A 15351-nucleotide genomic window follows, 5' to 3' on the forward strand; every position below is an offset into this window, starting at 1 on the left:
CCGTGAAGTAATTTAGGATGAATTTAAATAATTCAGTTATTTACTTTTCCCAGTGTTTTCCTAGTAAAAGCTGCCTAACTGGTCTGTCTTGTCTCATGATTGGTTTTTCCTGTTTGTACCAATTTAGTTGATAACTATGCAGAAGCTGAATAGTTGGGAGGAAATTCCCAGATGCGGCAACTTAACTTTTCATTAGCAAAGTGATTAAGAAGCAAGCGGGGCTCGCTGAGTTGCTTGAAACATAATTTTGTAGCTGTGAAGCCAGCTGTTTTACATCACGTACATAAGAAGGTCTGTGTGGAAAACCACCTGTTTTAGAATGGGTTGCTTGTGAGTGTGTATTATCATTGCTTCCTTCACTCTTTAAAAATGTAACTTTACATGGGTTTTCTGTCATTTCTTCTGAGTAGATCCTGGCGAGTTTACAGATTGGTTTAGGTAATATGTGGGAGGGGAAAAAAAACAGCCCAACAAGCTGATGACTAGGTAAAGTACAGTTGATCTCTGGTGCTACAGTTATCTCCTATTTTATGTGGTGCTTCCTTACAAGATTTAGAACTTTAAATGCAGAAAACTCTTGTGTGGGAAGGTTATTACTTCAAAAAAAGTGCATGAGTGAAGTTGCTGTAGACTCTTAGAGGCTAAAATGTGGTTAATCTGTATTAAACTCTGGTCTTCATCTTGCATGGGAACAAATTTACTGGAAGCTTCCTCATCTGAATTAATGCAAGTATGAGACATACAGATTCCTCAATGCAGCAGCTCAGAAAGAGTTACTCAACTGGGTTACTTTTCCAGTTGTGACTAAGGGGCCAATTAGCAGCATCCGGAATGAGATGGCATCGCCTAGGTAAAAATAGATGGCATTTGGAGAAGCTGGGGGCTGTTTTGGAGGTCTTCGGCTGCAGACTGAGAAAAGCAAGACAAAGAGGCAAGCTTCTGAAGAGGAGTATTACAGACATGATTGTACAAAACTCCATGAGCAGGCAAAGGTAGGAGCAGCCCTGAGAAATGGCAAGAAGCAAATTGGATGCTCAAATTGAAGGGCCTCTGCTACTGAAGGAATGCCTGAGCTGAGTTCTTGGCTGCCTTCTGACAAGACAGATAATGCTAGCATTGATACTGAAGTGAAACAAGCTGTAACATCCTCTGAAAATGACAGGAATCAGGGGGAGTGGGTGTAAAGCTTGCTAGATTGTTAGGTCTTAGGTTAAGGATTGATACTTTAATGCCTCTCAGAGGAAGGAGTAAGGCACACAGAAGTGCTGCTTCAGCTTGTTTGCTTGAAGGTGATTAGTTGATTACTGCCTGTGTCTCTGAGACCAAGTACCCTGGAGAACTTGATGGCATGGGGTTGTATTTTGCTTTCTAGTCTTTACAGTTATAACTTAGTCCTATGACCACAAGAGTTTTGATGGTCCTTTTCTGTCATTTCTAGGATACTGAAGCCACTGGATTAGTATAGTTTAAAACTCTTTTGTTTTTTGCTGACCTACTTTTACTGCATATTAGCTATTGGATTGGGAAAGGGCCATCTGTATATGTGCCTGCTGATACAGCCTGAATGTGAAGTAAAGAGAATGTAGAATGCTGTCTGCCTTCTCTTGATAAACTTCAGTCTAGTGGAGGTAATTACTTAAAATACTAATTTTTATTGTAAATGGCATGCTCTGCTTGTCATTTAATAACGTATTAGTGAATTTGATATTTCATGGAAAAAAGTAAAGGCGGCAAGAAGAATGTGCCTCAAGTCCTCTTTTTAAATACACAAAGGATGTGTAAGTGTACTAGTAAGCCTGCTACATTTTCTAGCTTGCCCATGCTTTTTAGAAGGTATGATCTGTGTATTCATATGGTCAGATACAAAGCATGTTTGCTGTGCTATACATGCTTTCTTGATCAGTGATCTGTACCTGCAAAGACTCTAAAAAAAATGCCTTTTAGAAGTTATGCTCATTCTCCAGTAGTGTATTTGGATTACCTCACTTACGATGAGGAGCTTTCAGGCTTACCCACGTGTGTATAAACCTGCAAAATATGCACTTCTCCTGCTGAGTTTTTCTCCATTAATTTTTCATGGAATATATAACTGGTGAGCTTGCTTTCCTTTTTTTGATTAGTAAGCAATAAGCTTTCTTCTGCCAATTAGAGCAAAGGTGTAATTGCAATTTTAATGAACCAATGTAACATTCCCATTGGCTTCAATTTGGCCAGGATGCCAACTGAAGATGAAGTTTGCAACCACAGTACAGCTGAGGATAAATATTGTTAGTAATCTAATTTCAGTTTATCATCTTCAATAGAGAAGCACCTTAACTAATGAGTAGTTTGGAAGAGGTAGAGAGGGTAGCAGTTGATCATGAAGAGTATTATTTGGTAACCACAGAGGAAATGTTTTAATTGTATTTAATGCCTGAACTGTTATGCCTGGCTAATACTTGTAACAGTCTAAACTAAGAAAGTTTTGAAAACTGACTTCATGCACAGCAGAGCGATATCTTTAGTTACGTTAGTTTTGTGACATAACTGTGTCTGTCTAGTTTTCAGTTTTCTCAAACTAGTTTATGAACCTTAAGAACTTAATGCAAAACTCTTTATTTGTAATGGGTCAAATATTTGGTTTTATAGGTAATATGCTGTTGTACATTGATAGTCATGTTGGAGGGGGGCTAAGTAATCTCTAGAGAAATTCACTTCAGGTGCCAAGGCTCAGTGATCTGAGCTTGAACCAAGGTTTGCCTGTCCAGTAGCAGATGGCATTTCTGAGGGACAAAACCCCCTATGATTGATATGCATGCATGTAGGTAAACATGCAGGTAAATATATTCTGCCAAAATAAAACTGCAATTTTTTTTTTAATTTAGTGTTTTTGGAAGAGGTCAGTCAAAGAAACGTAAAAAAAAAATAAATGTCCATGCACATTATGGTAAAGCAAGGCTACAGTCAGAGTAGTTCTTTAGGCAATTACAAATACTCAGAAGTTAGGCTTTTATTTCTTGAACCTTGTGTTGGGGAGATAAAATGTTTACCCCATTTAGGATTCAAGCATTAAAAAACCTCATTGTTTAAAAGGTAGAAAAGTAGCCTAATACTCTATATCAGTCAGGTTTCCATATTTTAGAAAAAACACCTGCTTTAGTTACAACAGAGTGGTGTACTCTCAAGGTGAATGATAATTACTAGTAAATGAAATTTGGTTTAAAACTGAGCTGTGCTGTTCTGTGATGGAGGAGATCCTATTTTTAAAGGAATAGCTGGTATTTTTACATGGACGTATGTAATGATAATGCAAATATAATCAAATATCCAGCGTAACACAGACTAACTTGACAGGTTACAGGGGAGTATTATATAAATGTCGTGTTTTTCCCTTTTACTTATGAATTGTTCCAGATCCTGAATAATCTGAAAATTAAGATTAAATGGTCTAGAATGGGGATGTATTTCTGTGGGAATGAGGGAGAACTCTACAGTAATTGCAAAATAAAAATAAAATAGACTATTTATTTTCTGTCATTTAGACAGGTCTACTGGGCTTGGCAATATGAGAAAGGGTGTTCCCTTAAAGCTTGACTAATTTGAGTTACTGTCATAAGGTATTGAATAACACAGTCTGAGCCTTACAGATGACCATATCTCAGGGCAGCTGGTTGAGCACAAGCAGTAGAAGGCCTTATGCAAGGAACATATCTTAAAGGAGGGAATGATGTGGTAACCTCATTTCTTGACAAAGAAACCACGTGGATTGCTTGTGGATGGAAAGTCCTCACGTAGCGTCTTTTGAATAATGCTTTCTAGTTTCTAAGTTGGCAAGGAGATGTTATCTCAGTGTGTAGATCAGGGTTGTACCTTCAGGTTTGCCTGGGTTTTTTCATGGGTGGAGTGTAGTAGGGGTTATGTTCTTCTGCTCAGGAAATGCAGATGAGTAGTGGATGCTGTGGCTGGTGTTCCTGAGGGATATGCTGCTGCAGATGCATCATCCTCTGCAACCCCAGCTTGTTTTTGGCATAACAGTGAATCCAACTTGAGGTGTTGATTCTGATCTGAGGGCTGAAACTAGTATTTAGAAGACTAAATGAATAATGAAGGCCAAAATCCAGTAATTTTGTTATCTGTCATACTGGATCTTCTGCAGTAAAGAGAAAACGTGTGTAAGAAATTGAGCTTGTGGGGTGGGGTGGGGGTGGGGGTACCTGTGTATGGGGACTTTAGAATGCACCACCAGCTTGTTTCTGCGCCTTTTATCATAACTGTTGGGTATGTTTATTAAAATTTGTCTCTTTCTTACACAAACATAACATCTTACACGTGTGTGGTTCTGTAAAATTCTTACTCCATTACATACATGGCTCCCTCTATGGAGAGAATGAGAAAGCAAACACATGATGGACAGTTGGATTGCGTAGTGCCTTACTGGAAAATGTGGGAGACTATTGTGGTGAATTAGCATAGAGTAGAATATGTTCTTGACTAAATTTATCCTACCAGATGAGAAGGGAATGGAAGTTATGCTTTCAGGGTTCAATTAAACTTTTCTTAGTGTATAAACAGAGTTATAGAAACCTGTATTTTATATGTATGTATATTATTTAAGTTAATAAATATAAATATTTTTAAATATAAGCCTGAGCTCTTAGTGGGTTTTGTTACATAGAATAGCTCTCACTTAATTACTTCTTTCACTGGAGAATAAAGTACTCCTGTGACTTCTGGGATAAATTAATGGGTCAGTATCAAGCAGAGTAGCAATCCTGGCACTTGTTCTGAGCCCATTTGAATGAGAGTTATGTTTTGGGTTTCCCATGCTCTTGGTTCTTCTTTTTTTTTTTTTTTTTGCAAGTGTCTTAAGTGTTTCTGAGTAAATTTCATAGAGCAACTCTGTAGTTCAAGCAAAATTAATACTGCATATTTTTATTTAGACAGATGGCAGTTTCAGAGCACTTACTAAGTAAGGTATAATTTCTGCACTCTTACAGGAAGCATCTACAGATATATAATTTTATCATGATTTCATTATGTACTTAATGCACCAAATCAATAAATTCCAATGCAAATCCTGAATTGCATTGTGACTGTGGTTAGAATGGAAGGTAACTGTAAGATTGCTGTGACATATTTGTGTTGTTATATTTAATGATCATTATAGAGCAAAAGCTTCTCATGTCATGCAGAAAAAAATTGTGATCTGATAAGAATCTTATCAAAAGGAAGACAATAATCCTCTTAAGGATTCTTCTGGCTTAGGTCAGCAGGCCATGGTGGTTTTTTTGCAAAGGTGTTACTTAGTAGCCTGGAACTTGAAACATTTTTTCAGGTTTTTAGGTTTTTTTTGACATCCAAGGAACCTGGAAACAATGAGATGCTCATTATAAATTGCTAGTCTTGCCATTTTCTGATTTGCCATTAATTTACAACACACACAAAAAATTGCACACGATGTAACAAGATAAAGTTGTAGCTACAGTGTAATCCATCATTCTCTCTAAAATTAACAGAAACAAAGTACAAGATAAAAGTGATATGAGCAGAGCATGACGAAGTTGAAATAATGAGCTGAGTGTCTATTGATGTTTGGAATTCCAGTGCTCTATTAGGAATTCAGGAATGGATGGAGGATGGCAGGGTCCTGGAGACTAGCTGGGCAGTTAAAAATATACTGGAAAACAGCTTGGAAGACGTGATTTTAAAGGAAGACAGCAGTAGGGTGACCCAGTGGAGCACTACGTTACTCCTGTGTAGCTTTGCTCTATGTCTGTAATTTGAGAAATCACTTGGAAAAGGAGATGGCTTTGTTTACATGGTGTTTTCTGTCTCTGTTCTTTGATGTGTTTCAGGGTAGAGGAGCTGAGTAAGTAGGTAAGTTAGGCTTGTTATGGATTTGCATTTGCTCTACCTGTAGCTTTTACTATTCAAATGCCTACAGGAAAACCTGACTAATCGGGTGTACAGCTCCTTCTGGTAAGAGCTGAAAGGAACCAGTGGAAGGTTCAGCACTGGAGGCATTACCAGCTAGAATTGAGAAAAGGAGTAGGTAATAATAGTTACTAATCCTGGAGTCTCAAAAACTCCAACTACAAACACTTTTCATGTAAGTCAGTCTTGTGTTTGTCATGGAGCATGATGTTAAAATTCAGAGATTTTTAAGTTTGTGTATATTTTGTTTCTTAGACTAAGGGTGTTCTAATACAGCTCTGGGAGCACCAAAGCATGAGCTGATTGTCCTGGGGTTTGGTATTGTCTCTCAGCATAGTATTGGGTTGTTTTTTTACACACCTAGCTAAATTAATGGATCACTGCCTAAAAATAAAGCAAAAGAAAACACCAACCAACAAACATTAAAAACCCCAAAGCAACCACAAGTCCTGTAAGTGGATGTATGCTTATGTTTATACAAATGTAGAAAGTAGAAGATGATGATTTGTTTTTCTTTAAGAACATTTAAAATCTGTTTTTTTTTTTTTTTTTTCCTCTTCCTCTTGTAGAAGACTTCAAAAGGTTAGAATTATGTCTTTCATATCTAATGGTAGAAGGTTAGGCAGAAGGTGTGTGGTAAAGGTATCCTGATAATTCCTTCACTACCTCGGGTCAGTATTCTCAGGTAGCAGGACCAACATGGACAGCAGCTCTCTGGTGACTGTTCAGCAAGCTGGTGACTTTCGCTTTTCTGAATGAAGGTTAGCTTGTACTTTGAAAGTGCAATTCAGCAATAACCTACTTAAAACAACTAGCATGAACTTCTGAGCCAGTAGAAAAGAAACTTGAGTCAGTCCAGGAAAATTTGCCACAATAATTCTTAGTGTTTCAGCAAAGTATTTTTGTCTTATTTAGGGATTTTATGCCACGTATTTATGTGTATTTTTGCGAGCCTTTTTGCTTCCATTAAAAAAATATTGCTAATCATTGTTCCTGAAACATCAATAAAAATTTTGGGGGGAGGGGGAGAAAGCAACATACAAAACCTGTGATCAGCTTGGGAGTGAAAAAAAGTGTTAATTTGATGTCTGGGCAAACTCACCATAAATAAAGGTGTCACAGAGTGTCAGGAACCTCCAGATATGTAGGTGCTTAATCAAATCTAGCCCCTTTTTTTGATGTTTGGAGCTTTGAGCCCCTATTTTTTCTAAGTATTCTGCTATTTTTATTGTGTCACCTATTCACCAAATAATTTTTTCCTCTCTGTCTTTTCCAAGTCTCTTGCTCATGGTCTACCTAATTCGCTTTCCTCTCTTGGTCTTTTAATACTTTTTTATGTTGTAGCTCTGCCGCCTTTGGCTTCCTACTCTGTCCCCTTGTTATAATATTCACAGCTGCTTTGCTGTTCTTCCATGTCTTCTGAAATCTTCTGGTATGTTCATCCACTTGCTTTTCTCCCATCAGTTTTTCTCTAAAATTTGTGTCATTCGAATCCTTTTCCATACTTTGTCTGCTGTCATCTTTGATAAGGGTAATTTTTGGCTTGAATGTATTTGTAGGCAGAATGGGTAAGCTGACTGTCTTGGGTTACTCCTTTAGTCTAAATTCTTCCTGTTCATTGAAGAATGAGGGGTTGAAAAGTGTTGTCGACTTACCTAAGGCAGAAGGCATTGCTACCTGATTATGAAAAGACACGGTTACTATTAAGTGATTATTAGTGCTAGCGTGAGGGACACTGTATACAGCTGTCCTGGTTGCAGCTGGGATAGAGTTAATTTTCTTCTTAGCAGTTAGTACAGTGCTGTGTTTTGGCTCTGATGTGAGAACAATGTTGGTAGCATACTGATGTTGTTAGTTGTTGCTGGGTGGTGTTTATGCTAAATCAAGGACTTTTCGGTCTCCTGGGCCCTGCCAGCCAGAGGGCTGGGGGGGGCTAGGGAATTGGGAGGGGACACAGCCAGGACAGGTGACCCAAGCTAGTCAAAGAGTTATTCCATACCATATGGCGTCATGCTGAGTATATAAACTGGGGGAAGAAGAAGGAAGAGGTGGACATCTGGCATTATGGCGTTTGTCTTCCTGAGTAACCGTTATGTGTGATGGAGCCCTGCGCCCCTGGGGGTGGCCAAACACCTGCCTGCCCATGGGAAGTGGTGAATGAATTCCTTGCTTTGCTTTGCTTGCTTGTGCAGCTTTTGCTTTACATATTAAATTGTTCTTATCTCAATGCTGGAGTTTTACATCCCTTTCTGATCCTCCTTCCCACCCCTCTGGGTGATGGGGAGTGAGCAAGCAGCTGCGTGGGGCTTGGTTGCCAGCTGGGGTTAAACCATGACAACAACCAAGTATCTTGCAAGCCTCTATTTTTGAGAGACCTGGAACAGCCATTGGTATACCCAAATACCCTGGTGGTCTTGTCTTCCATTAGTTGCTCATGTATTTTCACTATCCATTATGTATTTCTTTGGCTGCTTATTATTATCTGAGATGTTTGATATAACTCTGTTTCATAACGGATTCATCATGTTAGGTTAGCGATGAGTAAGAGTACCCAGACTTGTAAAACCTAGGGCACTCTAGAAGCAAATTGCTCGGTTGAGAGTGACACATCATTGGTGCTGATTTGCACTAATACAGTCCTTTTGCACTGGGTGGGGATGTAATAGTATTTTGCGGTGGCTCATCAGCAGCTTTGACAACCAAGCTTGTGGTCATGGTCTGCTCTCAAGTTGAAAGATGTTCACAGCGCAGACGCCACTGGGCAGTGGTGGGGTGAACAAGTGTTGGTCACAGATTGCCAAAGCGTAGCCTAAAGGAATCTTCTCACTGAAACCTTGACTGCTGTGGCTCTGGGTTGAGCCGTATGGGTGAAAGTGGGGGGGCTTGCACTGTTGCCTGCGCCCTGTCTGCTGTGGCAGTAGGCAAAAAAGTTAATTGAAGTTTCATGAACTTCAGAAGTCTGTTTCTTAAAAATATGCTTTATTGAAGTTCTTTTTATTGTCAATTTGGTTTTAGTTCTTGGTCTTGCGATGAAGGAAAGGGCAACCCTTCCTCTATGGGTTCTCTATTAAGGGACTGAAGCTCATAAGATTTTTACATACATGTGTAAAGGCAGAATTTTGATTAATACATTTAAAAGTCTGTCCACGCTATACAATTTTGTTGTGTCTTAAGAGTATATCTATTAAGCAGTATCCCCTGTTGCTTGTAATGCTACTCCATATGCCTCAAAGCACTCAAATCAAGTGGTAGATCTACGCTGCTTTCAAACTACTCATCCCAGTAAATGGTGTTTGTTGAAGGCCTCTGTGAGGTGATCGGGGAGTATCAGCAAGCAGCAGAATGATTTGCAGTATCCATGACCCCTGTGAAGCTACCCAGGAGACTTCCACTTGGTGAGAACTCATTCAGTTTGATCAGGGAGAAATTTATGGTCAGGGGAATAGTTTCAATTTTGTGACTGATTATCTGAAAAGCCCCTGATTATCAGGAAAAGTGGTGGAGTGTGTCCGGTGTTGCACTTCTAATCATGCATTTTTGAATGTGCCGGAAACAGTATGTTAATGTTGTGCTTTGCTTTTTGTGCATGTTCGCTCATAAGAGTCGGTTTGAGTTTGTCCCACTGTGTTTATTGCTGTGTGGATAATGTTGGTAGTGGTTAGACTTTATATGTTTGGTGCCTAACTGCTGCCCTGCCTCTGTAATTATTAAGTATAGAGAATGGGTTGGGAAAGCAGCTTTGAAAAAAGCACCTATTATAAATGAATGATTACTGACTTAACAAAGCATTCGAAGTATTGACAGCCAGTCAGGAAAATTGAATTAATGCAATCAGGATAGTGATTACTTTTCTCCAGAAGTGTGTGTAAGAAAGAGAGGGCAAACAGTTGTACTTTTTGGCATGTTAAGAACAATTATCTGCTGTGAAAAGTGGCTTATAGAAATGTGGCTCGTTATGTGCTGGGGTATATGTATGATAGGACCTTGTGTTGCTGAAAGCTTTGGGCTGGGTGTTACTGGACCTTCTGCTGAAGTGAACTTCTCAAAGAAGACCAGAAGGCTTTCAAAATCAAATTTGCAAGTTTTATTTGACTAAAAACTTGAATGTTAGCTTCTTACAAAACAGAATCTTCATAGTGACTTATGGGGGGGAAAGATGTAGACATAAAGATGTTTATGCACTGCTGCCTACTTTCTGCAGGTAGGTTCAGTAGTTGGTTATGCTTAACTTGGTGGCTTGGTGAGTGGCAGCAAAGCAGAAGTGGTTTGTTTGGGTTTTTTAGAGCTATTATGTCACAAAGTCATTTTACTTAATGTCCTGGGTTTGGCTGGGATAGAGTTAATTTATTTTTCAGTAGCTGGTACAGTGCTGTGGTTTGGGTTTAGTATGAGAATAATGTTGATCAGACACTGATGTTTTAGTTGTTGCTAAGTCATGCTTACCTTAAGTCTAGGACGTTTCAGTTTCCCATGCTCTGCCAGTGAGCAGAGGCACGAGAAGCTGGGAGGGAGCAGAGCCAGGACAGCTGACCCGAACCAGCCAAAGGGATATTCCATACCATGGACCGTCATGCTGAGTATTTAAGTATTCAGACTGGAGGAGTTGGCTGTGACCTTGGGGTCACTGCTTAGGGACTGGCTGAGTGGCGAGCAGTTGTATTGTGATCACGTGTCTGGTGTTTTTTTCCCCCCCTTTTGTATTTTATTCCTCTCTCCCTCTCTCTCTCTTTCATTACAGTTGTTGTTGTTGTTATTATATTTAATTTTATTTCAGTTGTTAAATTGTTCTTATCTCAGCCTGTGAGTTTTAGATTTTTCCCAGTTCTCGTCCCCATCCTGCTGGGGGTGGGGGCAGTGAGTAAGTGGCTCTCTGGTGCTTAGTTGCTGGCTGGGGTCAAACCAAGATACTTAACTATGAAAATAATAGTCCTAGGTTTATTAAATAACTGGAAGATATAGAAACTGAAGAAAAAGGGGATTTGTTTTGCCATTAAGTTGATTGGGAAAGAATATGGGAAACAATCTCAGTGGTTGGAGGTGAGTGAATACATTCTCAGATTTTGGGAAATTGTAAGGAAGTTCTAAAAATTTATGGTAGTAAAAAACTTACTATTAATCTGTCTATCCCCCATTCTGGACATACTTCATTTTTAGTATGTTTTTTGTTTTTCATGTTTAATGTGTTCTTTGCTTTTACTGTCATACAAGAAGATGATGCTAGTTCTTTATGCAAAAGTAATCTTCAAGCTAATTAATAACAGTAATCTATATACACTGGAAGCAATAGTTATTCTGAGGCCATGTTGATTTTAGCTATTAATAAATGTTCTGGTAGTATACATGTGGGTGCAGGGTTGCATGTGTGAGCATATCTTGGTTTTGCTTAATATTTTATGTGTAATCTGTGTCATTTGTCTTGTTTTATTGTAATTCTAGGCCCTATGCTGTCTTGTGTCTGCAATCCGCTGACTTTTCCTTACAGCTGCCATGCTGGTTTAAGGAGTTCAGTCCCTCCCCCATTTTCACTTCTTCACTTCCCGGCATCATACCCTTCATTGCAAAACTACAGGCTGAAGTGGATCAGGAACTGAGCCAGGTGCTCAGCATCTCCCCCTTCTTGGCTTTTCACTAGCACTTGGAGGAGAACCCTAGCTCAGTTGTCTGGATGCTATTTTGCAGCTCTGATGCATAGTTTCAGTTTTCTATAATCCAAAATCATATACTTGTAAATTAATTAAAATATGAAGGCAGTATAAACATGAATATTTTTATATATGTTAGAGACTTGCAGTAAAAGTTTGCTGTCAGATTTTTATGTCTATTTGATAAAAGGACGCAAAAGGCAGAGGCTGCAGACAGGACTGGTGAGAAAGGATGGGCTGGTTGGATTAAGTTTATTTTTGAATAAGGCTGTTAAGAGAGAAACTGAATTACTTTGGCCATTTTAGAATTGGTATGTCAGTCCTTGTAGTAACATTTGTTGGTCCATGTCTAAAATAAATTACAGTATTTTTTTGTCATTTTTTCTGATAACTTTATAAAACACTTGATTTTGTTAAAGGCTCAGATTCTATCTTCATTATCATTGTTCAGATATATTAGTACTTGCTTTCACTAAACCAATTTCTTTTTTGCATTTTTGAATACCAGGTGTATTTCAGAAGCTTTATACAGTTTTAAATGGCTAAAGAGAAAACTGACAAGCCTGAAGGTTAGCTTGTAGCAAAGACCTTCTGAAAATGAGAATTCTCAGAGTCATCCAGACAGAAGTTTATCTTTCTTTAAATTTTGATTTTAATAAATGTATGCTCTCCTGTGCATTGGTCATAAATCACACACACCACCTAGTAGTGTCATTTTGATTTTGTTATAGATTAATATTGAAGTACTATAGGTTTTTACACAGATGTATTAGAGCAGTTGCTCAATTATCAGTTCTTCCAACTGAAAGTAGACACGATGGTAATATCGCAGGTTATTAAGTTTTGCAGCCTGAATGTTTGGCTGTGCGTCAGTACAAGAGTAAACTGTTGCAGAATTCATTGAAAGCTCTGAGTATCTGTCTGCTGAGAAGAAAATGATTTGCTGTTTTTCATCAACTAACTGTGAACATCTGTAAGGAACAGCGTGTTTCATTTCAAGTCATTGCATTAAGGAGTTCAGCTCTGCTGTGGAGCTCAATACGTCCATACCCCAAGTACTAGTGTGCTCCTTGCTCTTGAATAGTGGCATGAAGATGGCTGGGGAAGTCCATTCTTAGTGACCTTTCAGTAAGGTTTGTACAGCTGTGAAAGAGGCATTAGAGGATAAAGGAAAACTCAAAAAAAAAACCAAAACCCAAACCAAAACCAATCAAAAAAACCACCACACAGACTAGCTAAATGGCATGGCTTCTGTGGCAAGGTTGGGAACATGAAATACTGATTTTACTGATTTCTGCTGCCCTTTTCTTGTGCTATACTTATTAAGACCCCCTAAAATTTACTCTTACATACTTTTCCCACATTACCAAGTAGAAAAAACTTAGGCATTAAGTGTTTCCCTGTTTCCAAGTCACCTGGAATTCCCAAGAATGGTGAGAAATATTAAGTGAAACTTCTTACAATTTTATTTTGTAGTATGAGTGGCAACTTCCTTAATAAGGAAAACCAGATATGACTAGAACAGTTGATTTGTGGAGTTTTGTTTTGTGGGGCTTTGGAGGATTTTGCTGTTTGTTTGTGTTTTTTTTGATTGGGTGTGGTGGGTTTTGTTTTTTTTTTTGTTTGTTTTTAGTTTGCCCCTGTAGTTTGTGTGGCTTATTGACATAGTAAGGCTGGCATGAATTTTTTGTAGTGTTTTAGAGTGTTTTTTCTTGAGAAAAACTTAATTACATTTTTTTTTTTGTTCCCACACCTCCAGATACTTAACTGGAGAAAACCAAACTTCTGTCAGTTATTTTAATGCTTTAGTTGTTTGTTAATTTTTATTTAATACTGACCCTACCTTAACATGAGTGTGATCTGGAGTCATGTGAGTCTGGTTATAACTTGTGCTGAATTGTATCTGAATGGATTCCCATCTGTGTGCAGTCTGTATTTTTCTTTGACTATGATGCCCTTGTTTGTCAAAGTAAACGTGTGTGAGCCATGTAGAACAATGCAACCCAGACCCCATTATGTTCATATAACGTTGCAGATTTTATTGATACCATTTACATATTTTCATGTTCTGTGGTGAGTGATGGCATAAGAAAGAATGGAAATTAGAGTTAAAAATAATACTCTTGAAAAGTAACTGGTTGCACTTTTGTCACCCCCCCACCCCCCACACACCCAGCTTGTATTTACATCTGTCTTTTGGAATAAATTGTTAATTGATTAATTGTTGCCTGCTTGCTAATAACAGTAAACTCTGAAGTCCGTTCTCCTTTTTTGTATTATTTGAAAGCAGGTAGTCAAGAAAGCATCCACAAGTACTTTGCTTCCCCAGGCTCTTTATCTCCTGTAAGGCTGTAACCTTAGAAAGGTTGCTAATAAAAGTGGTCTTTTTTGTAATGGGTGCAGGCTAATGAGTTTCTCTGACCCCTTGGCTTATCATAGGTTTCAGCAGTGCCTGCTGTGAGGCATTTGAAACATGTTCGAGGCCAGTGGAATGGCTTTAGGGTGACCTGGTTTGGGGACCTTTGGCTTTCCAGAGGTGTTTGGGGGAGATTCTTCTCCTGTGTAGCTCTTCTTGATAGGGTTCTGCAGGACCATGTTTGTTGCATCTTCAGTACCACAGATAAGTGTAGCCTTTGGGAACGTGGGGTGAACGATTCCAATGATAAGAAGCATGGTATCATAACTAACTGCTTCCCCCTGCTTAATTTCCTTTGGACACCGCTGTTGTAGAGCTTACCCAAGCCTAATAAATATGAGATCGGTGTGTGCTGCCTAGTATCATCAATTAGACTTTTACCAAGGTCTTGGTTGTACTTTGCATGATGCAGTTTGCTAACCTATTGAATCCTGCCACTACTGCAGTGACGTGAGCAGAAAAAAAGGTTGAATAAACTGTTGTGCTTTATCATGCCAGGTCAGAAAGCATGTAGCATCTGCAATCCGTATTTATTCTTTTCAGTGTTTAAGCAATGCACTGAGTTGGTGTGAAGTGCCTTGGGGTCCTTGCATTTCTATCAGTACTTTTTAAATATGCGGTTGTGTGCTATGACCTTGTACTATTTCATAGGTCTTTTGAACTTGAACCTAGTAACTGTTGTGTACATGGTTTTAATTTAAACAAATTCATGGTACTTTGTCCTTAAAACTACTATACAATTTCTGACAGCTTCCAGGGTTTACCAAGTATTCCTTAGCTCAACAACAGAAAGTTCTGTCTAAGGTTGTTTTTTTACTAGTATGTCCAAGTTTTAAGAAATAAACATCAGTCCTTTAGTATTAACATTTTCTAGTTGAAATGTATTTATGTGTTGTATTGTGGTTTGGAAGGTCGTCCGCTGGATTCCAGTGCTGATGGACCATTTGTGCCTTTAAAGAAAGAAAAACCAGAAGGTAGATCAAAGGAACTGAAGTACCCGCTAGTCTGACAGGGTACTTTCAGAGTAAAAATGCATATTACATTTCTGCAGCTTTCTGCTCTTGTTAGCCTCTTGTGTATGTCAACATCAGATGAACTAAGCTTTCTGTGTACTCTTTTGATGCACTTGGTAAACCAACAAACCACTAAGAAGTTGACGTTAATTTTAGTATTAAGTCTTTTATCTGCTGAGAATTAAGAAAACAGTGCAAAAGCAGTAAGTAGTACATTCTGCTCACTGTGTTGGTCAAGCACATACTATTATTTTGTGTGAAAATGTCCCTATTAACGCATGTTATGTGTTCATAGTGCAGCAAAAAATCCTCACTGTGTTTCAGTAAAGTTGATTTTGCTTTGGAAAGGGTCCACATGGGGGTAATG

The 15351-nt window shown here is 38.6% G+C and overlaps 1 protein-coding gene across 4 annotated transcripts in view; it reads left to right on the plus strand.

Moving 5' to 3' along the window:
- Positions 1–15351, plus strand: part of PPP2R5E (protein phosphatase 2 regulatory subunit B'epsilon) — a 77417-nt gene that overhangs the window by 28241 nt on the left and 33825 nt on the right. The gene's annotated exons all lie outside the window — the stretch shown is intronic.

Source organism: Falco naumanni, chromosome 7, assembly GCF_017639655.2.
Source record: "Falco naumanni isolate bFalNau1 chromosome 7, bFalNau1.pat, whole genome shotgun sequence".
NCBI lineage: Eukaryota > Metazoa > Chordata > Aves > Falconiformes > Falconidae > Falco > Falco naumanni.